Raw genomic sequence first — 24,898 nt, 5'->3', positions numbered from 1 at the left:
CTGAGTTCACACATTTCTCATCGCTAATTCAACATCTTCCTAACGCTGGTAAATTTCTTCATCACCATGAGTGGAGGTTGGAGCGTATGTTTGCACTACCTTTATTCTGCACTTCCTGTTTAGCATTATTGAAAATACTGATACGCTGATGTCACACAGCAGCAAGCAAGCGCAGTTCATTTTCTGTTTTATGTTTGATTTCTATTAAACAGCATGTGTTGAACCACGCTTGTCTTGTGTATTTTTGTGTTGTCGCTATTCGCGCTGGTTTCAAATATGTATCATTTCGATGTAGCTTAACCATTGTATCTTATTATAAATGCCCAAATGGCAGTTTTAATGGTAGCAGCTTTGCCATCAGTTGACTGGCACAAGTACATTGAATTCTCTTTGTTGTTATTTGCTCATCGCGAGATGAATTTGCTCGCTATGACCACAGTAATCAAGAAAGAGCAAATTTTTGTTCATCTGAATTCACGAGAAAGTAGTAATGCGAGCATGAAGCTGCTGAACTCCTATTTCCTTAGGTATATTGATATATGTCACAATGCTGATGTACGCGAGATGAACACCGTACTTTCTCATCTGATATATCTGTCAACAAAAAGAGAAATTTGAACAGCAGCACGTGGTTTACTCCTGGCTAATCTCAATGCGTGGTTGCTTCTCTTCAATTCTCATTTAAGGCGCTGCTTAAAGGGACCCTGAAACGATTTTGACGATTTTCTACAAACGAACTGAGTCGTTAGAGTAGGTCCTTCTGATCATTAATTGACACACCTAACTGCTATGTGTAAAGCGTGTAATTTATTATAAGGTTTTAAAAATGCACATCGCTGCCGGTCGCAGCACGCTGCTCGGCGGAATTTTAAGCCGCCCCTACCCATAAGACGGAAATCACGCACATGACGTCAGTGGCGTGAGCTATCCGATTGGCTGACCAGGGCACGTGATTGATAATTTTTCCAAAATTATGGTAAACAAATACACTTCGTAATAGTTGGAACGTTAGTTCATTTGTTTTTATAAAAAGAAAGTAACATAAAGAGAAAGCACAACAACAATTTTTCAGTACACTTCAGCACTTCCGGCACACAGCAAGTGTCGTCTGCTTGTGTTACAACGTACTCCATTTTGACGAGAGCTCCGCGGTCAGAGTCGGTCTCAGTCTTTTCGCGAGCACTATAATTCGACTTTGTTGCCTTGTGGACTGGAAACCTAGCGACTGGCAATATGTCAAGCTGCGACATCGTGTCACTCTGCAAGGCAGTATACAAGCGAACTGGCTGCTGCGGATCGGACTGCCGGTATCTGATCGGCGCCAGGATTTGCGCGTTTGTGGCCGTCACTTTACACCGGAAGTGTACTAACGCAATAGCGTTTCGCGAGTCCGGTATTAGGGCAAACGCAAGCGCAAGGGGACAGGGTCTGGCCACTTGACTGTGCCGGGATGAGCCACGAGATGAGCAGAAGGGCAAATGTGAATGGTCTGCATGGTGCAGCCACCTGGTGGCACAAAGCTCAACCATACACAGTAGCAGCAACGAAGTGTATTCTTCTTTGCTGCTGGTGTGTATTTTTCACAGGAGTGTAATCATCAACACGTTGATTTATAAATGTTTAAAATGTTTTACACTTGTTTAGAGCAATATTAGCGCTTTGTTTGACTGGTTAAGCGCTGCGCCAGCGAGTGTCTGGACCGTGCAGACCGATCAGGCTGCTCACGTACGTCTACGCTAAAGTTCCTTCGTCAGCTTGAGTTTATGCCTCCAGTCATTTGCCGAAATGACCAGCTTGCCTGTGGTTACCGGAACACCGGACACGTTCGGTGCTACGACAGAATGCTCGCAACGCACGCTGCTTCAATAGCTCTCGGTCGACGGCCAAGCGGCTAGCGGAGAGCTCTCGCGCGGGAGGGGGCGTGCTCCAAAACAACCGGAAGCGAACGATGTGACGTCGCATCGTGACGCTGAACCAGTGAAGGCGGAGCTTAGCGCCGCTCGCTAGGCGAGCGAGTTGAGGAGGAAAAGCATAGCTAGGGAGGAGGGTAACTTCTAATCGCTTGCAGCTCCATTAATACGTAACGCTTCACTTAAATTGTGGTGCGAATGTTCTACTTAAGCTGTACCCTACGCGCCTACAAAATTTGTCCGAACCGTTTCAGGGGTCCTTTAAAGAAGATACAATAGGCACAAAATTAGCTGGGAATTTCCGTGTGATTTTCGGCATATAGCGTATACTACGTATCTTTTTTTTGTGGGAAGACGAACCGCATACGTGGCCTAGGGGTGCTCGACAGCTAGTGCGTGGAGAGATGACAACGAAGCAGAAATAAACAAGCTCGATTTATGGCCGATCCCCCGTAGAAGGTTAGGCCAGATCCGTAGGCACCAAGCCAAATCTGGCTAATGGCACATTGTCTGCTTCTTTCTTCATTACAATAGCGCAGTCTACAAGTAACCTGCCTTAAGGCATTCGATCCTTATGTGTGTCCTCGAAGTCCTTGTGCCGGGTCCTTCTTGCCTAGGGACGCCGTCCACACTTCCCTTGGCGAGTACGTCCTGCCAATCACTACTTCGACCTGGAAGCCATCAAGGTATGCGGTCGAAGTTTGCTTGATGGTAGAACTGGCTGCCGTGACTACCGCAACGACCAAATTATCCGTGGACGCCGTCCTTGGTTCCTCAGGCAGCTGAACAGGCAGCCTGCCACAGATGAGGCTCTGCGACTTCCAGCAGTCGGCGTTCATGGAAATACCGGTGTTTCGCGGCTTTCAAGACGAATCTATCTTTTGGGTTTGCAGTATGAATGCCATGGGTAATCGTCATGCTCGGGCAGATCACGAAAGATGGCTGGTTGCAGCAAAACAACTTTGCGTTGCCGCAATTGCACGAGACAACTACGAAAGCGGCAAGCAGGGATCCTGGGCTGTACGGAGTGCAGCTCTGATAGCTGCTTTCAGCCGGCTTCTTTATGGTTTCGCCGAGTCCGACCAGCACGACTCTGCGCACGGCGCTCATGGGAGCGGCAGCTTCCATGGTGCATTTAGTGCACCTTGTAGCTCTTTGACATAGAAGTCCGCTGCACAGGCCGGCGCACTAGGTGTCGCCACTGGCTGCAGCTCAGATCCACCGGGCGGCGCATCAGAATGCAACGCCATCGGCTCCACCACAAGCATATACACGTGGAAGACCACCACTGCTGCTTTGACTTGGCAGTCTCTGTCAGCCGAGCCGCTCCTGCGGAAATGCAGTGAAGCTCGGGAGTGGCACGATCTAGCCGCTGCAGCTGGATCCGGCAACTTTTTTCATAGACGGTCTCGCAGGCTGCTTCGTGGTAGATATTTTTTTCCACCCAGGGTGTCAATCTCTGCGCCGGCATTCGACACTACACCATCACTTTTAGAGACCGTGACCACTTTCTATCCAGAGCAGTCGATGAAGGGGCTGCCGAATTCGTCAACGCCGGAGTATGTGGAGGCACCGGCTCCTTTAGTATTTGAGGCGCTAGCGCTCCAGGAAACCGATATGCCCACGGATCGCAGCAGGAGTAACGGTCCCGACCCGTGTTACGTTACATCTTCAACGCAGTCATTGCCCAAACACATGGTTGTTGGCACGTGCTTAGAGAGGCCTCGCTGAAGGAAGTGAAGGAGACTAACACGGCTGAGGTCATCCTCATCAAAAAGCTGCTTATACGCGCAAGAGTCAGCAAGGTTCGCAATTTACCACCACAAGAAACCATCGCAAGGGACCTCAAGTGCCCATAGGCGCAAGGCACACGGTCTTTCATAGAACCCGGCTGATTCGAGCTCATCGGGAAGCTACGATCAGACAGCAGCAACACTGCGGAGAAGCATCCGACGGCAAGAAAGAGCGGCTGTTTACTCTACAGCATCTCCTGCTATTTGTGCCCAACTGCGGTGTTATAATCATCGGCAAGACCGGTGACCAGCGCGCAACAGCCAGTACCGCCAGCCAGAAGAACTGATTACGCAATGGATGGCTCACCATTGATGACTTCAGTCCCTGGAGAAGTTGTGTGCATGCTATGTTGTGAACTTGCAAGCCACGCTGTAAAATGGCTGCGTGGCCGCGCTTAAAGACGAAGTGCCCACTAGGCCTCGCACTAGCTCCTCGCACTAGCTCGGACAGCTAGTGCGTGGAGGGATTAGAACGAAACAGAAGTAAACAGGCATTCAGACGGGCGGCCGAGTGTCTGCTCTTCTCTTCATTAAGTTTCGTACAAACGACCACTCTTAGCGTGAATTAAAACCAAAGCTGAGGGCAACTATGATCAAAGTGGCATCAACTACAGCGCCTTCGAGAGTCATATTTATAAAATCTAAGCAACAATCGAAACTTGTGCCACGATAAATTGGCCGCTTAATATAGGGCGAGGCGCTCCGTTCCAAGATGTACCGTGACCACTTCATAAGCACAGTGTCGCTCTACTTGTAATGCTACCGATCTGACAACAAGCCTTCGCGAAATTGAGCAGCCACTTGATCCACCAGAGGGTTTGTACCCTAAAAAATAGTGTGCGATTTACAGACATGGAGCTGGCTGAAGAGGTGTACGATGAGTGGACTTCGTCAGCTACACGAAACCCAGTATCCGACGCTTGCAACTACGTGGCTAAAACAAGTCTCTATAGCTTGACCTAATATCATCTCCGATGACATCATAGCAGTTTGCAACTTGACTAACGTCGTGGAAATATATGCCAACTAGCTCAACACTCAATTTTAGTTCTAAGAAGTCCCATAAACAATGCTTATATGCGAAGAGTTTCATAGGCTGGACATATCATTGGATTTCACGAAACTCCTCTGAGTGTGGCATCATGGTAACAACCACTATAAGAATATATTCAGCAAGAGCACGCCCTCATTTTCTTCACCTCATAAACCGGAAACTGCCTTTCCATCCACCCCTGAAGAAGGGGGTGCGCTGCTGATTGTTCGAATAAGATATACGTGCCTTAGCCGCACGTGTGACTGTATCCATCCTCTTGCCATAACTTTCATAGACGTATATTTGCTATGACTGTGGGCTGAGGTGGCCCTTACCGTTTCGGTAAGCGTGACGTCGTGCCCTTGCAATGAAAGAACATGTGAAGCTTGCCTAAACAGCAAATTTTTGACATCTGCTATGGTTGAACCCAAGTAAGAAGGCCATAATAATAATAATAAAAAAGAGCTTAGAGGCGTCAGGACACAAACATCACCCCACAGTTCACTAACTGTTCATTTTATAAATTAATGTGTATAAGCCATTTCTGCCGCTTCTTCAACAAGGACTGCACACTTTTACATTATTATTAGGCCGCGCAGAAATCTATACACAAACATGATTTTAGGTGTGGTCGCCGCAGCCTGTACAATAAGATATAGAGCCAAGGACACTCCGGTAGCGATTTGTCAGCAATAGGTGTAACTACATGATCAAAAGAGGCTCCAAAACAAGAAAAAGGCGCATGTCATCGTGGGAATTGGTAAAGCAAGCGCCGCGCATAATGTGCATTGAACGGACCAAACGATCTTATCCTCAACTATTTGGTGTAGAAGGAGAAATCAATAAAAATTAGGTCAAAACATATAAATAACAATTACAACAATAATGATTATTATTATATGTTTGATATTCTTGTACAAGTATCTCTCTGAATGCATTATAACGCAAAAAATGCAGTGTTTTTCGAGCCACGCTGGTGCACCGTTACAATAAACATACTCGTTAGCCAGCGTGAAAATAACGGGACACTGAAGTAGAGAGACAAAGGACACGGTTTAATATGTCGACCTGGTTAACAAGTATGCATCCTTTCTAACTCGCCCATCTTTCGACGTTGCGACAATGAGCATTGTTTTTTTGCGCAAAGAACTGAATAAGCCACCAGTGACAAATGGGCTCCATTGAAAAGAAAAAGGGCTGTGAATAGTCCTCTTAGAGACATAACGCAGGGGCAGTCGGGTATTACACAATTGTTGTTCGTAGGTGGATCTGGTCGGCCATTTACGATACCAGGAAAGGTAAGCATCGGATTTTTTCACTAGGAATACTTCATGTAGCGCAGCATTATGTGTTGGCAGAAATGTTTCACAGCATCACGGTGCAGTGCAAAAAATACACTATTTGTTACGGCGATAATCTCGCGTCTCGCCCTGTGCCCGTTCTACGGACATACTGTCCTATGCAAGCAGAACCTGCACAGAACAATTTTTTTCATTACTTGTTGCTTAGCTTATGAGCTCATTGGGAAAACCCATCACGCCTTAATCCAGTTTGAGCAGCCCTTGGTGAGGTGTATATCAAATGTGACAATTTGGTACACTTCATTTACAGAAACGCACGTGCGAAATATTTGCGATGAGTTTTAGGTAGAGGTCCAAAACTCAACACGAATGCTACACATGCATATTTTCATGTTTAGTGTCGACCTGTTTAGTCCATACATCGCTCTTAGCATATCGGTCCTCAACACAAGTGCTTTTGTCAATAAGACATTTTGTGAACGTTGCAACCAATTTCAGAGTCAGACAGCCGACTTTATTCAGATTGGATGCGCAGTGCTAATAGACAGCTGTACGTATTACGATCTGCAGTGTCGAAGAGCCCCTGTGACTGTACTTGAATAGACGGTGACACGTGCAACTGCAGGCACCAAATTGTGTTGTGTGAAAAGGTTTTAAGACCGCAAATTGTGCTCGCCGCTGTCCGTCGCCAATTTAATGTCTATGTTCTGTTAACATAGAAGTGTAATCAATATTTTGAAGTTTTTATTTGTTTTCATAATGATTCTGCTCTTTTAGCGTACCCACATCATGACATTTCGCGCTGTTGCGTTTTTGTCAATGTAGGGGAAACCCAGAGGAAGCTGTGAAACTAGCCCGAGCCGTCAGAATCACAAAAACATTGGCTTTAGCAATTGAGGGAGTGCCTGACAGCAAATATTTCGCCATAATTGTGAACCTCTAATTTCTTTGCTATGAGCATATAGCGAAACGCATTGCTCCGCCGGTGTGGTCGTTTCTACCACATTTCAGATAATTTTTGGAAGCGTGGAAGGGTTCCCTATCTTTAGCAACTGGAGCTAAAAATTCAACTAATGCCGCACCCATTTCCTATGATCAGAAATCACAAAAACTTGGTTTAAGAGCCATGAGTCCACCATAAGGCATGTGACCTATTGACAAACATTTTCATGAAACGTTTCACTAGCTTCGTAGAATCCAAGTAATTGAAGTGCTGCAGGATTCCCGAGCCTAGCTATAAAATAGGAATATATGTCTATAGTGACACCCGTATAAATTGTGCATATTTTTGGTGACATTTTTGCCAAGCCAATCTGTGTTTCAGTTTTATCACTCTCCTGTAGATGCACCTGTCTGTATCAGAAGTTTGTCGAATATGATCGTTGGTTTTATCCATCCTACGTTGTCATCGAACCTAATGTGATCGTATTAATGAAATGCATCCAGTAGTATTCCCTGCAAGACACGCGGCCACCAGCGATTGCGCTGGAACCTTCGATGACTGATGTATAAAAGCTGACGCGTTTTACCCGTAGTTCAGATTTCGACCACAGTTGACTCTCTTAGCCGCTATTGTTGTGTTATGAGCGTCCCTTCTTTGTGTGCGCACAGGTTTGCCCAATGTAACATTAGTTTCGAAATTCACAGTTTTACTGCTTTATTGTTGACCGCCCCTTAAACCTAACAGTATATAAAGGCGGTGGCCTTTTGTAACACAACCACCATGAAATGTCCTAGATGAAGTTCCCCCGATCACGGGGCTAGGCGATCACGGGGCTAGGCGGACGGTTTCGCCCTGTAACATTGTATGATGCGAGCTAGCGTCGCAGCCCTATCAGTACAATGCGATTGGGGTCGACAGAACAGTAGAGGCAGTGCCCGTAGGTAGCTGCGGATGATGTTCCCCGCGCGGCAGCCTCAGCACTTCCAAGTTGCTCACATCATTTATTGGGATGTAAACAGGAATACCATCCCAAACCGCCGCAACATCGCACGCCCACCGTTGCCCCCCTCCACTCCTCCAAGAAGAATAACGTTTACTGCACCGAACATCCTTGCGGCTTTTGCCGTAACTGCGGGGAAGCAGGCGAAATGCACCGAGGCGCAAAGTGAAAAACTACACTGATAAAAACGTTTACACCTCTTGGGCGATATCTTGGCCCTCAACAATAATTGTCCTCTGTCTTGCCCGTATTTCCGTTCTTTAAGGATGTGAGCCCCGTACTTCCGTCACGAACCACTTGCGCTTCCTCAGCGCGACACAGCATTCTCGACAGGTGAATAGCGAGCGCTGAGTTTTGAATAAAACAAGCGCAAGCAAAGCAAATGAGTAATATTGTTGTGGGACAAGATAAGACACAAAGCGTGTAAACTTTTTCAAGAGTGTAGACATAGAGATCTTGCAGGGAATGTAAGGTGCCCACGATGCTGCTTCCTTGCCGACAGCCAAGTGACGGCGGGCATCAAACTTACATACTCTTGGTCGGCGCAGAGACGGCATAACGATCCCAGCTGTAGTCAGATCCGTCATGCCAATGCGAAACCTAGAGGCAGTAGTCGGTGGAGGTGAGGTTGCTGTTCATTTAAAAGCCGAGGAACGTCTACTCTCGGGACGACTGATTCGGTACTCATCACTATACCAAAACAGATGCGATCAAGAATCGTTACGGCTTGACGATCAGGCGCTGATCAGACGTCGGTCGTTTCCCATGAAGGGTTTCCATTACTCCTAATGGAAAGCCGCTGACTGGTTGACGACTGGATGGAATCTGTATAAAACTCTCAAGTTAAACAGTATGTATTTTATGTGAAAAAAGGGCGTTTGACTCACCTAACACCGCAAGGATTAGCGTTGCGCTCAATAACACCAGAACGTGTTTTTAGCAGCAGGCGTGGATGACTTCGAGCGGCGTGGCACGTGAGGCATAAGCCCTGCAAAATTACAGGAGTTAAAAAATATATGGAGTAATGTCGAGCGCCGCCAGTCGTGTTGGCGGCATGCAATGTTAATGGTGCATCGTATGATATAAAATATGAGTTTTTGACACAGCTTCAACACCAACGCTCAGCTAACTGAATTTGTTATTCGGATTTCTTTATATATTGGCTTAGGTCGTCTGATAGGTGCATTATTCAAGTTTTTGTCAGCACTTTAGACTCTGTCACCAGCTTCTGAATGTGGTATAAAGACGATGTTATGTCATATAATATTTCAGTCGTGTTTATGACACTTCTCTTATAATATTTCTTTCAATTTCTTCAATTTTTCTGGAATGCCGAGAGGTTTAGCGCTTGGACCTCTCATATTTTTATTGAGTATCAGTCACCTATTAGACATAGTTTCGAGCAAAATTTGCGTTACCCTGCTACCTGCGTGCTAGCTAACGTATCCATATCACTTGATATATGTTATTCTCCTAATCATTCAGTTTTAATGTTTCGTGTTTGTGGGTCGGCAAATTTAGGATAAACTTTTAGATAGCACTAGCTACGAGTTTTGTACGGCAGGTGATCGCCGTTGCTAATAAATTACTCATTTATTGCTTCAACATTTTACAGTGGCGATCGGAATATAAGTATCACATCATACTATTCGCCACCAGCCTGTGTCAGTATCATCGTAGTGACCTTGCTTGAAAGAAAGCACCACAAAGTTCAGATATCTAAGCTACTCACCACAAGCAGTCCGCCCACGAAATGTGAGCTAAGGAACACACGTCTTAAAGTAATTTTGACGACAATCCACTGGTTGGAATCTGTATAAAGCTCTAAAGTTAAACAGTATGTATTTGATGTGGAAAAAGGGTGTTTGACCTACCTAACGACGCTGATAGGCACTTTTCACCCTACATTATTCTGGCATCTCTTGATGTCCCTAATTTTTCGAAACCACGCAATTTCGGGTCCGTGAAACTTGTAGACTATCTTTTCATTTTGTTCAGGTCCATCTTCCTAGAACAAAAAGTTATCGTACACTTAAGTATCATCTACTAGAAACTGCCACAAACCAATCATACGCGTATTTTAATCTTGAATGGACCTATTCAGATAACGTCTTATCCCGTAGGCCGAAGAATGCTGAAACGGATACGTGGCAAACTGCGTCATCAGGCATGAAATATTTTTTGAATAACTTCCAATGCTCTCCCACATTTATAACTGGAGTTGCACAAATTAATCAAGCGTTGAATTTGTGGCAGTTGATTTTTCTTGGCTTGTCTTACTTGATTGGTACCGTAACCTGCACTGTAATCTGATTCCGGCTGTTTCACGGTGCGAAATAAACATAATTAAGAGTAACAAAACTGACACTAAGGGATGGTTGTCTCGGGATTTACATAATCAGAGATTCTATAATTCGAAAAATCATTAACTCCACTAGATACACAAGTAATTATGTAAATATTTCTAGATGACGTTTAACCTGCAAGAGCTAATAGATTGACGTTAATGTGTGACTTGAAGTGAATAGAGAAAGTGGACGTTTATAATTTTTGCACTGAAATACATTACGGGCTGTTGCATCAGAACAGCGGAACTGAGCAGCTGAAGCGCACAAATGTGTTTTCCATTGTAGACAGACGTGACAGAGGTCACATCTTGCGACTCACCATCAAGTGACCTTTGGCAACCGATATCGCAACTTTATGAAGACGTTTGCTTGTAATTGTATTACTCGTGGCCCAGAATGAAACGAAGTGCAAAAGGTTGCGTTTTGTTTAGGTTACCGTAGCCAAAAAGACGTAGCGTGCTTTAACAGTGACAAGTGAGTTATAAAGGATAGGCTCCTTAGCAACACTAATGCTTCCGTTGCATGTTTATTCGACAGGTATCTCTTTACCTGCGACATAATAAGGGCACATTGTCATTTTGGTTTCTTTCAGCAGTCAGAAGAGCCTGCACTATGAAGAGAACAACATTTTGTCTTCTATTTGTTACCCTATGTATTGTGAGGTAAGAAATCAGGTAGTCCTGCCCGTGCAATCTTTTTTTTAAGGGAGCAGGTACGGGATGACAGCGGGTACACAGAATGTGCACTTTCGTCTCAATTCCGCATTACAAAAGTGTTATGCGCTATACAAGATATTCCCAGCCACAAAGAATGACACAACATGATGTATTAGTTCGAATAATTAAAGACTGGCTTCGGAAGGTCGCGCAGTTTCGGCCTATGCAAGAAAGTCATACGCATAGCTGCTCTCATGTAACACGCTAAGGATGCGTGAAGTGCGGAAAGCCAGTCGCATGGTATATATATATATATATATATATATATATATATATATATATATATATATATATATATATATATATACAGGAATTCTATAGCATTAACGAGAGGGTGGCAGGTCTAGTTGTGAAACTTAATAAGAGGTACAAAATGAAGATTGTACAGGTCTACGCCCCTACATCCAGTCATGATGACCAGGAAGTCGAGAGCTTCCATGAAGACGTGGAATCGGCGATGTGTAAAGTCAAAACAAAATACACCATACTGATGGGCGACTTCAATGCCAGGATAGGCAAGAAGCAGGCTGGAGACAAGTCAGTGGGGGAATATGGCATAGGCTCTAGGAATAGCAGAGGAGAGTTATTAGTAGAGTTTGCAGAACAAAATAATATGCGGATAATGAATACCTTTTTCCGCAAGCGGGTTAGCCGAAAGTGGACGTGGAGGAGCCCGAACAGTGAGACTAGAAATGAAATCGACTTCATACTCTGCGCGATCCCTGGCATCATATAAGATGTAGACGTGCTCGGCAAGGTACGCTGCAGTCACCATAGGATGGTAAGAACTTGAATTAGCGAAGACTTGAGGAGGGAACAGAAGAAACTGGTACACAAGAAGCCAATCGATGAGTTAGCGGTAAGAGGGAAACTAGAGGATTTCCGGATCAAGATACGGAACAGGTATTCGCCTTAACTCAGGAAGAAGACCTTAGTGTTGAAGCAATGAACGACAATCTCATGGGCATCATTAATGAGTGCGCAATAGAAGTCGGTGGTAACGCCGTTAGACAGGAAACCAGTAAGCTATCGCAGGAGATTAAAGATCTGATCAAGAAACGCCAATGTATGAAATCCTCTAACCCTACAGCTAGAATAGAAATGGCAGAACTTTCTAAGTTAATCAACAAGCGTAAGACAATGGACGTCAGGAACAATAATATGGATAGAATTGAACAGGCTCTCAGGAACGGAGGAAGCCTAAAAACAGTGAAGAAGAAACTAGGAATAGGCAAGAATCAGATGTGTGCGTTGAGAGACAAAGCCGGCAATATCGTTACTAATGTAGATGAGATAGTTCATGTGGCTGACGAGTTCTATAGATATTTATACAGTACCAGTGGGACCCAGGACGATAGTGGAAGCGAGAATAGCCTAGAGGAATTCGAAATTCCACAGGTGACGCCAGAAGAAGTAAAGAAAGCCTTAGGAGCTATGCAAAGGGGGAAGGCAGCTGGGGAGGATCAGGTAACAGAAGATTTGTTGAAGGATGGTGGTCAGATTGTTTTAGAGAAACTGGCCACCGTGTATACGCAATGCCTCATAACCTCGAGCGTACCGGAATCTTGGAAGAACGCTAACATAATCCTAATCCATAAGAAAGGGGACGCCAAAGACTTGAAAAATTATAGACCGATCAGCTTACTGTCCGTTGCCTACAAAGTATTTACTAAGGTAATCGCAAATAGAATCAGGAACACCTTAGACTTCTGTCAACCAAAGGACCAGGCAGGATTCCGTAAATGCTACTCAACAATAGACCATATTCACACTATCAATCAAGTAATAGAGAAATGTGCCGAATATAACCAACCCTTATATATAGTTTTGATTGATTACGAGAAAGCGTTCGATTCAGTCGAAACCTCAGCAGTCATGGAGACATTAAGGAATCTGGGTGTAGACGAGCCGTATGTAAAAATATTGATAGATATCTATAGCGGCTCCACAGCCACCATAGTCCTCCATAATCAAAGCAACAAAATCCCAATAAAGAAAGGCGTCAGGTTGGGAGATACGATCTCTCCAGTGCTATTCACAGCGTGTTTACAGAAGGTATTCAGAGACCTGGATTGGGAATAATGGGGTACAGAAGTTAATGGAGAATACCTTAGTAACTTGCGATTCGCTGATGATATTGCCTTGCTTTGTAACTCAGGGGACCAATTGCAATGCATGCTCACTGACCTCGAGAGGCAAAGCAGAAGAGTGGGTCTAAAATTAATCTGCAGAAAACTAAAGTAATGTTTAACAGTCTCGGAAGAGAACAGCAATTTACAATAAGTAGCGAGGCACTGGAAGTGCTAAGGGAATACATCTACTAAGGACAGGTAATGACCGCGGATGCGGATCATGAAACTGAAATAATCAGAAGAATAAGAATGGGCTGGGGTGCATTTGGCAGTCATTTTCAGATCACGAACATCAGGTTGCCATTATCCCTCAAGAGAAAAGTGCATTACAGCTGTATCTTACCAGTACGTACCTACGGGGCAGAAACCTGGAGGCTGACGAAAAGGGTTCTACTTAAATTGAGGACGACGCAACGAGCTATGGAAAGAACAATGATTGGTGTAACGTTAAGGGATAAGAAAAGAGCAGATTGGGACAAACCCGAGTTAATGACATCTTAGTTGAAATCACGAAAAAGAAAAGGGCATGTGCAGGACGTGTAATGAGAAGGGAAGATTCCAAGGTAAGGGAAGCGTAGCAGGGGGCGGCAGAAATTTAGGTGGGCGGATGAGATTAAGAAGTTTGCAGTGAAGACATGGCCACATTTAGTACATGACTGGGGTAGTTGGAGAGGTATGGGAGAGGCCTTTGCCCTGCAGTGGGCGTAACCAGGCTGAAGAAGAAGAAGAAGATGATGATGATGATGAAATCAAAATAGGTCGACTGCCCTATTTCCCGATTTCAGAAATAGAAATTTGCATAGACAAATTGGAGGAACGAATATATTGAAGTCGCAATCATGCTGGAACCAGTGCATGCTCGAAATGTCGCCTTTAGTCGAATCTATTTGCGTGCGCGTTCTATCAATGAAGATAGGTTAAATTATTTGAAATATTTTGCGCTTGACAGATCCACCACTTCTAACTGATTAAAGCGCGCTCCGAAGTGGTGGCCTCACATATAATTTTGCCAGAATCGGTTTCTTTACCGTCCACTCAAGGCATGGCAGTAAAGCGTTTTTACAATCAAGCCCCATAGGAATTGCGCCATCGCGGCTGGGACCGAGTCCGCTCAAAATTGCGAAGTCTTAGCATCTGAGGAGTCACGGCGCCCGAGCGCGTATTTGCGGATGAAACGTAACCTACCCTCTGCAAAATCCACTTGTGCGCACTTCTACCAACAAAGGCCAGTTTTAGATCTTTCATATTATACGAAGCAATTTTTGATAACACCTACGTTTGCATTTTCAGTTGCCAATGTCGTCCCCGAACTGCCGCCAGTAAGATTATGGTGGAAGAACGAATCGGTGCAAACACGTGCAGAAAATATGTAAGTAAAACACATTCTACAATTCGCAACGTTTTGTAGATATAGTGCAGGTAAACAAAAAAAAACTTCACAACAGGACAATTAGTTCATAATACAACTACATCGTGTCAGAAGAAGATCAACAGTATGGGTTAGTTGGTTCTGTAGTGTACTTCTACAAGCCGCACTGTGTCGGTGACTAAAGACGTCGAGGACACGCCCAGCGTGCTGGCGGTGCACGAGCCGAGGATTCGGTGGATTCAGGGGCCCTATATCGTAGAACTCGTCCGATATACTTTTATTCCAATCTCCTGACGTCACATTTGCGTAACCACCGACGCAAGCATCGGGTGGTCACCCGCAGGGCTGCCTGAACAGACCAATCAAACGCTATCTTCGTTCATAGGAGGTCACTTTTGTTTGCTTGAAAAACAAATAACATTGCCCACAGTGAGCGGCTTGTCTTATCTGATTGACTGACAAGAGGCGAGGAGTACCTTCAGGTGTAAAGGGACTCGATGGGGCCGAGTCACTGCACTGAAAATCGATAACTGGATGAAGTGGGTGGTGCTGGCGTTTGCGTTTGGTACGTTTCCCTTATTTAGCTTGCGGTGGCTGGCGAAAAATCGTGGTGGCATGCAACGGAAGCTTAAGAACGACAATAAAACGGATCCTCAGCAAAGAAGACTTGGCAGAACGAGGTCGTAAACGTGCCGGAAGTGCTCGAAAACGTTACATGGTCACGTAAAAAGTTTTATTACACGCAAATAAACCCATGCTCTCCGCCAGGTGCGAGTAGCCAGTCTCTGAGTGGTCGACGGTAGCCATCTTTTATTCGTTTCGGAACAGAGCAACCTGCGGCTATTCAGAAGAAAGTTCGGTTTTGTTCGGCATACTAATGCATCATTAATGCGTAGACGTCACTTTGACGCGGAGAGTTTTGGCGGTTTTGTGACGTCGCATGACAGGCAGGTGAAGTGGGTGCAGCCCGGAAACTTTGAGAAATAGCCGAGGGTTAATGACAACAAGGCGTCGAATCGAAAATAACTATTTTTGTATTGTTCGGTCAAATCATGCATAATCAGTGTGTAGCCGTCATATCAGATGGGGAGCTATCGCGGTTTTCGTGACGTCGCGTGACAGACAGGTGAAGTGGGAGTGGTCCAAAAAAGTTTTTGACCAATCGCGGAGGACTTATTGCAGAATTGGAATAGAAAAATTTGGAATAGTTTTACGTTTTACGCCCCAGGCTTCGACCTGATTGAGCGGGCTTGGCTCGCCATGTAATTTGCGGAGAACGAGCCCCAGCGTCTGTCTGTTTTTTATGCTGCCGCAATGCTATTGTTGCCGGGTGGGTAGAGCATAGAGGGGGAGGAGCGGTGCGGCCGGAACACAGGTGGTGTGACGTCATTTCTCTCCGATAAACACCCTCGTATTCGTTTCGGCGGTCTTCTTTCTGGCAGTGGATAAAGAAATACCTGTGGTTGTGCTATTGCAAACACCAGTGACCAGCGGAGCTGGGGTAAACGCAGCAAAAGTTAGGCTAAGTGTGTGGTTTGGCACTACTTTACTGGCCTTCCCACAGCTCCACTGGCCTCTCTTTTTTGCAATAGCACAGTCACGCATAATTATTTTTGAATGACACTTAGAATATAGGCTATGCCCCGTTTAATTTCTGATCCACACCAATATCTTCCTGTTTCTTAACGTTGGGCCTATTTTCATTCCATCGCTCTTTCGGCGATCCTTAGCTTGTTCTTAAGTTTCATTGCAAAACTTCAAGCTACTGCCCGATATGTTAGCACCATTAGAATACATTGATTGTACTCGTTTCTTTTGAATGATAGTTGGAAGCTTCCAGTCCAGATCTGGCGATGTCTACCGTATCTCCACCAACAAATACTTATTCTTTTGTAAATTTTGTTTGCATGATGATGCTCCCCTCTGAGTTAACGTAAGTCCCCCAAATCTTTAACTGGTGTGCGGGACCGGCGACTTTTCCGTGCGTCAGCGCCGTTTCACGGGGCGAGGCTGGAAACAGTCTGAGGCTAAGCGCATGTGGACAAAGCGCGCTCAGCTGGGCCCATCGTCTACTAGGCTGTTTCCAGCCTCGCCGCGTCATATGGCGCTGACGCCCGGAAAAGTTGCCGCTCCCGCACACCAGTTAAAGATTTGGGCGACTGTACTCCTTCACAGACTAGAGGCTGACTGGCGATCTTAAACTCTTGTTCCCTTGCCATGCTACAGACCAATATCCTTGTCTTTTGTATGCTCATATTCAAACCCACTCTTGCACTTTCTCTGTGAAGGTCCTCAATCATTTGTTCAAATTTGTTCCCAGTGTTGCTGAGCCGAGAAATGTGATTTCCAAACCAAAGGTTGTTGAGATATGCACCGCTGATCCTCACTCCTAAGCCTCCCCACTTTAATAACTTGAATAGTTCCCCGCCTACATTGAGTAGCATTGGATAGGTTGTGTCTCCTTGCCGGACCTAGTTGTTATAGGTATTTTTTCTACATTTTTGGGGAGAATCAAGGTAGCTGTGAAGCCTTCGTAGATATTTGTCCAAGATATCGGCGTATGCCTCGTGTTCTCCTTATTACGCAATGCCTCTATGGTTGCTGGTATCTCTACTCAATGAAATGCATTTTCATAATATATTGTTACAGGGATCTTGGAAGTATTACAAGACTGTATTTACAATGTATGTACAAGCACAGCCAATGGGGTTAAAATGGGTGACTACTAACAACACGCAGCAGCCAGCGTCTCGCAATGTTCTTATTCCTCTCCCTCATCATTCATCCTTCCGTAACAAGACCTCCGGGTGGTGAAGCGCTGTTTTGGCGATCGGTAGGCGAAGAAGTGCGAGCGAAGTATGCCTTCAGCCGGGAAACATGCACGACGTCAACAGGCGGTGGACTTGAGGATGGATGAAACTGTAACGGCGCAATCTCATAGTTGACATTGTTAACTTGACGTAGGACTTCATAAGGCCCTGTTTAGCGAGACAGAAGCTTCTGGGAGAGGCCCACCCAACGACATGGTTACCAGAGCAGCACCCAAGCATCTGGGGCGAACTGAACATCGGGATGGCAGTGGTTCTAACGCTCTTTTAGCAGCTGCTGCGAGGCTAGTAAGTGTGATTGGGCGACTTGTGCCATGTGAGCGCGATCGATGACTTCACGAGCGTACTCATTGGCAACGCGGGGCACAGATGGTAGGATGGTGTCAAAGGGCAAAGTGGGGTCGCGACCATACAAAAGACAAAAGGGTGAATATCGTGCGGTGTTATGTCGGGACAAGTTATACGCGAATTTCACGTAGGTCAGCGTGGCGTGCCAGTCGCGGTGATCGTTGGAAACGTACATCGACAGCATCTCTGTGAGTGTTCGGTTGAGACGTTCCGTAAGACCATTCGTTTGTGGGTGGTAGGTGGTGGACAACTTGTGCTCAGTGGCACAAGAGCCGAGATGGTCGTCTACAACTGCAGTCAAGAACGAGCGGCCGCTGTCTGTAACTGTTGAGGTGCACCGTGCTGGATGATGACGTCATGAAGAAAATTGGCGACGTCTGCTCCGCAACTAGTCGGCAATGTCTTCGTTATCGCGTAGCGTGTCGCGTAATCAGTAGCGACAGCCATCCACTTATTCCCTCTAGTCGTCCTCGGAAAAGGGCCAAACAGGTCAAGGCCTACGCGAAATAATGGTTCAGAGGGAACTTTAACTGGATGGAGTCGGCCGACAGGTGGCAGGGGAGGTTGCTTCTGGCGCTGACACAATTTGCAGGTTGTGGCATAATGACGCGCAGAGTGGTAGAGGCCCGGGCAGAAGAACTGGCGTCGAACGCGATTGTATGTACGCAAAACTTCAAGGTGTCCCGCCGTTGGTACATCGCGAAGTTGTTCGAGAACGACGGATCGCAGATGACGAGGAAGGACAAGGAGCAACTCAGGGCAGTCAGGATTGATATTGCGGTGGTAGAGGATGCCGTCATGCAGCACGAACATGTGGCACGTGCCGTCGGTGCTGCTAGATTGCACTCCGGTGATGATGGACTGCAAGGATGCGTCGCGTTGTTGTTCAGCGTGCATGTCGGTCATGTGAGTCAAAGCCATCATGGAGGTCACTGGATCATGTGCAACAGGAATGGGAGGATCCTCGGGGTGACGTGAAAGGCAGCCAGCATTCTTGTGCAGACGTACACACTTATGGTTGACAACAAATGAAAATTCCTTGAGCCGCAAAGCCCAGCGACAAAGCCGTCCTGTGGGGTCGTGGAGTGAAGACAGCCAGCAGAGGGCGTGGTGGTCTGTAACGACCGAAAACGTGCGGCCGTACAAATATGGCCGAAACTTCGCCACAGCCCAAAATAAAGCCAAGCACTTCCACTCGGTGATGGAGTAATTTCTCTGAGCAGGTGACAGCAGGCGGCTTACTTAAGCTATCACGCACTCGGTATGATTCTGCAGTTGCCCGAGAATAGCGCCGATGCCATGGTCGCTTGCGTTAGTGTGGACTTCGGTCGGTGTAGATGGATCAAAGTGGGCAAGTATGGCAGGGGTGGTCAGAAACCCGATGAGAGCAGCGAACGCTCAGGACCCCATGAGAACGGCGTGTTCTTCTTTTGAAGATCTGTCAAAGGGTGAGCAACGTTGGCGAAGTTTTCGACGATATGGCGAAAGTTAGACCACAGCCCGATGAAGCAGCGCACGTCAGCAGCAGAACTTGGCACAGGGAAACTGCGTACGGCGCGAACTTTTTCCGGACCTGGTTGGACACTGGATGCGTCAATAAGGTGTCCCAACATGGTAATCTGACGGCGCCCGAATTGACACTTTGTGGAGTTCAGTTGGAGGCCGGCGTTTCGGAAGACCGCAAGAGTGGCAATGAGTCAGGTAAGGTGGCTTCCGAACGTGGGCGAAAACAATAACGTCGTCAAGGTAACAGAGACAGGTGGCTCATTTGTAGCCTCGCGGAAGAGAGTCCACCATACGTTCAAATGTCGCAGGAGCATTGCATAGGCCGAAGGGCATGACTTTGAACTGATATAAGCCATCCTGCGTGATGGAGGCTGTCTTCTGGTGGTCCATTTCATCAATTGGAATCTGCCAGTAACCGGATCCAAGATCGGTGGACGAGATGTATTTAGCTCCATGCAAGCAGCCCAAGGCATCATCGATGCGTGGTAGTGTGTAGACGTCTTTTCGGGTGATCTTGTTCAAATAGCAATCATCGACGCAAAAACGTACCATTTTTTCACAAGGACGACAGGTGAAGCCCAAGGCCTGGCTGATGGCTCGATGACCCCTTTGCCGAGTATTTTTGTCCACTTCTAATTGGATTACTCGACGTTCAGTATGCGATGCACGATAGACACCGACGAATACGATTCGTGTTTCCAATGTTCATACGGTGGTGAAAACAGATGTTTGTCCTGAAGGCTTGTCACCGAAATCAAAGATGTCAAGGTACGATTCGAGGAGGAGAGGTATGCGCGTGGCCTGTGCAGCGGTGAGGACAGGTGCAATCATCTTCGCCAAGTCATACGTTAGGGAAGAAATTTAAAATTTGATTATGAGGTTTTACGTGCCAAAACCACTTTCTGATCATGAAGCACGCCGTAGCGGCGGACTCCGGAAATTTCGACCACCTGGAGTCTTTAACGTGCACCTAAATCTAAGCTTGCGGGTGTTTTCGCATTTCACCACCATCGAAATGTGGCCGCCGTGGCCAGGATTCAATCCCGCGACCTCGTGCTCAGATCCCTTACGGAACCAGAGCTGCGAGCTGCAATTGGTGCTAAGGAACTGCTCTCGGCATTTAGACTTTCAATGTCAAACTCGGAAGTATTCGAAACGCTAGCCAAGAATATGTCTGCAGGGAAGCACTTGAGGGCACAGGCTGAAATTCAGAAGCGAAAGAATGACGTTGTCATTAGTAATCGTCGCCAGCTGTGCGGAAGAGCAACGTTTCGGTTCAAAAGCACGTCGATGATGGGGCGAAGGACATATTTACCGTCGGGAATCTGTGGTTGTGCGGTCAAAGCGACGTAAGTGACTAGCCCCGGTTGACAGACGCACATCTTGAAGTGAGTACAAGTGCGGTGTAGCGGTGCTCGGAGCACCGGCGACTTGAGGCACTTCCAACTGAAGAACGCCGGTTGCGCACTCGATGATAGCGGAATGATGGGATAAGAAGGCCAATTCAAGGATAATGTTGTGAGGCGAGTTGTCAATATCAGCAAAGACAACAAAAGTAGGGCGGCCGTCGATACTTATGCGCGCAGTACATATTCCAAGTACAACTAGCACGCACTGTCGGCCACACCAAGCGCTCGGGCAGCTGCTCGGGTTTAGACCTTCTCTAAGCGTCTACGTAGGTTATCACTCATCACAGACACATGGGCTCCAGTGTCGACGAGTGCTTGGACAGGTAAGCCGTCTATTTTAATGTCAATTACATTTACCTTTGTAGGAACAGACAGCTGATTTGCTACAGTAGTCTGCGATGCAACACCACCTTCGAGGGCTGCATTTCTTAGTTTTCCGAAAGGGTGCGGCCAAAAGCCACAGAGGACCGAATGCGGCGTGGCTGTGGTGAACGGGAAGATGGGCGACGTGTTTGCAGTGAGCGAGACTGGTGTCCGCGCGGCAATGGAGAGCGACTGTACCACGTGTTCCTAGCAGAGTCGACGCTGTTAGTCTCGGCGATGGGCGAAACATTGCGGGAATTTCCATTAAAGCGGCTAAGGTTGGTCGGCGTGCGAGGTGTTGAAGACCACGAGTTGCGAAAGTATCTCGCGACATGATCCATGTGGCGACAGGTGAAACATATCGGCCGGTCCGCGGTTCGCCGCTCAGTCGGGTTGCGATAACGTGGAGAGAAGCGTCGGAGCGGAACGAACATAGTAGAAGGGCGTTCGTTGGCTCTGCGGTTGGTGAAAGCACAGACAAATTGTAGGCCATTGTTTTCAAGTTCCTGTCCAACGACGGCTTGCACGAGGGGAACTGCAAAAGGGGTAACATCAGGGCTACGCGAACAGAAATCTACGGGCGCCATAGCGCCCAGTTCACGTCGAACGATTCGCACCATCTCCTCTGATGACGCATGCTGCTGTGTGGGCTGATCTTCACACGTCGTCGTTGCGGCAGTATTAGCAAGTCTGCTGAATTGGTGCAGGACGCGTCGGCTTTTGGCCTGCTCGAATTGTCGGCACTCTTTGACGATAGCACCAACTGTATAGCAGCATTTGCACATGAGTAAATTAAAGGCATCGTCAGCAATTACCTTTAGCATATGCCCTATTTTCTCAGCTTCTGTCAGGTCGTGATCGGCTCTACGAGAAAGCACCAGCACGTCCTGGATATACCAAACAAAGCATTCTGTGGGGGATTGGGCGTTCCGGCAATTTTACGGCCGGCTGGTTTGCCAAACTTCTCTGTTAACTTCTCCTTGCATCGGTCCCAGCTGGTCAGCTCTTCATAGATTTCGAACCACACCTTTGCCGTGCCTCTTAGGTAGAACAACAGATTAGATAGCATAAGCGCAAGGTCCCATGTATTGATTCCACTCATACGGTCGTGCATAGCCACCCACTCTTCAACGTCGGCACCATCAGTCCCGCAGAAAGTTCCGGTATACTTGGGTTGCACAACCCCAACCGAAGGGGACACCGACGTAGCAGGCGATGGTGACGTTGGAGGCGGCAACGACGTTGATTCTGTGTGCTCACCGTCCTTCATGGTGAGGACGGTGATGCGACGTCCACTGCGGAGCTCCCTTTCCAGCCGTGGTACCCCGCACCTCCCCCAATATGTTACGGGGATGTTGGGAGTATTTACAAGACTGTATTTACAATGTATATACAAGAAGAATCAATGGTGTTAAAGTGGCTGACTACTTACAACACGCCGCAGCCAGCGTCTCGCGATCTTCTTCCTCTCTCTCTCTCTTCTTTCATCCTTCCGTAACAATATGAAAGCCATATAGAGAGGTTGATTGTACTCTCTGCAGATTTCTCGATTACCTGTTTCGGGCCGTGGATGTGACATATTACAGAGTATCAAGTGCTGAAGCCAGCCTATTCTCTCGGTTGACTGTGTTGCGCTTATTCTAATGAAAATGATCTTGGCGAATACTTTATGGAACTCTGGAGGCAAGCTAATGGACCTATAATTTTTCAATTGTTTACCATCTTTCTTTTTGTAGATTTGTGAACTGTTGGTATTCTTCCAGTTCTCTAGAACCCTTGAAGTCGTGGGACATACCGTATAAGGGGACGCGAGCTTTTGAAGCATGATATCTTCTTCACATTTAGTTAAATGGACTGCTACTCCATCTTCTCCCGCCGCTGTTCCCCATTTCATGTCTTGTAAGGCCTTTCTAACTTCCTCGTTAGTTATACAAGGGGCCTCTGTATCTGGTTCATCCGCACTTCAAATGGACGTAGCGTGGCTACTCTCGCTGCTCTAAAGGTCACTATATATCTCTTTCGCGGCTTTTGCTGTATCTTTGAAACTCCTAATGAGATTACCCTGGTTATCTTTCACTTTAAACATCTTGTTTGTCCTATGCCATGTTTTTTCTCACGGATTTCGTGCTGCGTCCATGTTTTGACTGCTTCCTCAATCCATCTCACGTCATGTTTTAGAATATCCCTTACTTTATCCTTGTTGATCATTTGAGAATTCCGTGAATTCTATCTGATCTTTTCAGTTGGAAACCTTTATTCTTTGTTGTTTCTTTATTACGTCCTTCTTTACTTGGGAGAGCTTGCCAACCGGTTGCTTTGGTGCTTTACCTGCCACTTCATTTGCTGGTTTCGAAGGGAGACTAGTCAGGTTTTATTCAGTACCTCTATTTGATCCTGATCTCTACAATCTTAAGCCACATATTTTTCGCAAGTACCAGCCTGAATTGGTCTGCTTTTATCCTTAGTGCTTCATTTCAAGATAGTGTTGGCTCAATTTATATAGAGACGCGTGCCAGGTATCCCATTTTCCGCGCTGCGCCAATATGGAGGTGAACGCGACATAGCGCATGTCAGCGATGACAATACAGTGTGTCACTATATTGTGTCGATGCTAATCGCACAATTGTGGAGAGTGACCCTGAGCTTGCTACTGCCCTTATTTTTTTACGTTGTCTAGTTGCTCGTCAGGATAACTTTTCGACAGCTTTCCTGCCTGGAGAAAAAAGGAAAACCAGTTCTGAACTGCTAAGTGGAAGCTTTCTTGTCTTCGGGTGAAGTAATATGCACATTGTCAAACACAGTTTTTCGGGATAAAAACAGAGGCAAACTCTGAGGCATATGTTGTCACTGTGAAATAAAACAAAGAACTAAACAAATTTCTGCTGCTCAGCTGAAATAGGAACCTTTACTTACAGCCACCAATTTTTATTACAATATCAACAGATTTTAATTCAAACATTTTCTTATCACTACCTTGTTAGCGATTGCCGCTTATCTTATCAAATTTGGGCTGAATTTTGTGGCTGATATTGGAATTACATAGCGAAAATTATTCTCCCTTTATTATCTCTGCAAAAGACGTGTGCCTGAACAAATGCCGTCTTTCCGTTTCAAAAGTATGAAATATCGTATTATTCTCCTGAACGCTTTTGCTTTTTTTTACAGAGATGTGGACCTTGCCCTATTCACTGCCGCGGTTGTAGCGGATTTATCCTCTTCATTAAAAAAGATAATTATTGTTACTAAGGATTGTTCATACTGTCACACTAGCACCAAAATAAACTTCATTATTACAACACTTACAACACTGCTCTTACTTGATTGCTAAATGTAATTCGAAAGCTTGTAAAACGACATATCACAATTTAAATTTAAATCTACAATTTTTTTCTAGAAAATCATGCATTGGAGACATGCATCAGCGACAGCCACGTGTCGGTAAAGCCGTAGCATTCCGGTTGCGCAATACTTGCCAAGCCTGCAGTCCGACTTGCAGGTGCGCCGATCGTGCCTGCTTACGTATGTATTTAAGCCTCGTTCACACTACGCCACCAAGACACCGATTTAGGTCTGCCGACTGTCGGCGACAGTGTTTTTTCCTTTGTGCCGGTGCCTGTGTTACACTGTACAGACGCCGAACAATCTGCCGACGGTCGGCGGAGAGCTCGGTGTCAGTACAGTTTGACGGAGGCGCCCACACAAATGAAAAAAAAAAAACGCTACTGCCGACAGTCGGCTGACCTAAATTTGCATCGTGTTTCCTTAGTGTGAACGAGCTTTTACCGACCTGCTGTGAGCAGACACAGGCGACACAGTGCGTTTCCTGGCGCACGTCGCTTCTTTGCGTAAACGCGTCGCTTGTTATAGTAAAATTCATGTGAGTTTGGGTGAATGAAGGA

General features: G+C 46.2%; 1 long non-coding RNA gene across 1 annotated transcript; it reads left to right on the top strand.

The window, feature by feature from the left end:
- The first annotated feature begins 5,960 nt into the window (after positions 1–5,960).
- On the top strand, positions 5,961–24,304 carry LOC135904223 (uncharacterized). Its single transcript, XR_010565044.1, has 4 exons — positions 5,961–6,034; positions 10,921–10,990; positions 14,467–14,545; positions 24,165–24,304. It is a non-coding gene; the product is annotated as an uncharacterized lncRNA (long non-coding RNA).
- The last annotated feature ends 594 nt before the right edge of the window (positions 24,305–24,898 follow it).

This window comes from Dermacentor albipictus, chromosome 10 (assembly GCF_038994185.2).
Source record: "Dermacentor albipictus isolate Rhodes 1998 colony chromosome 10, USDA_Dalb.pri_finalv2, whole genome shotgun sequence".
NCBI lineage: Eukaryota > Metazoa > Arthropoda > Arachnida > Ixodida > Ixodidae > Dermacentor > Dermacentor albipictus.
This window is presented reverse-complemented; position numbering and strand designations above follow the sequence as displayed.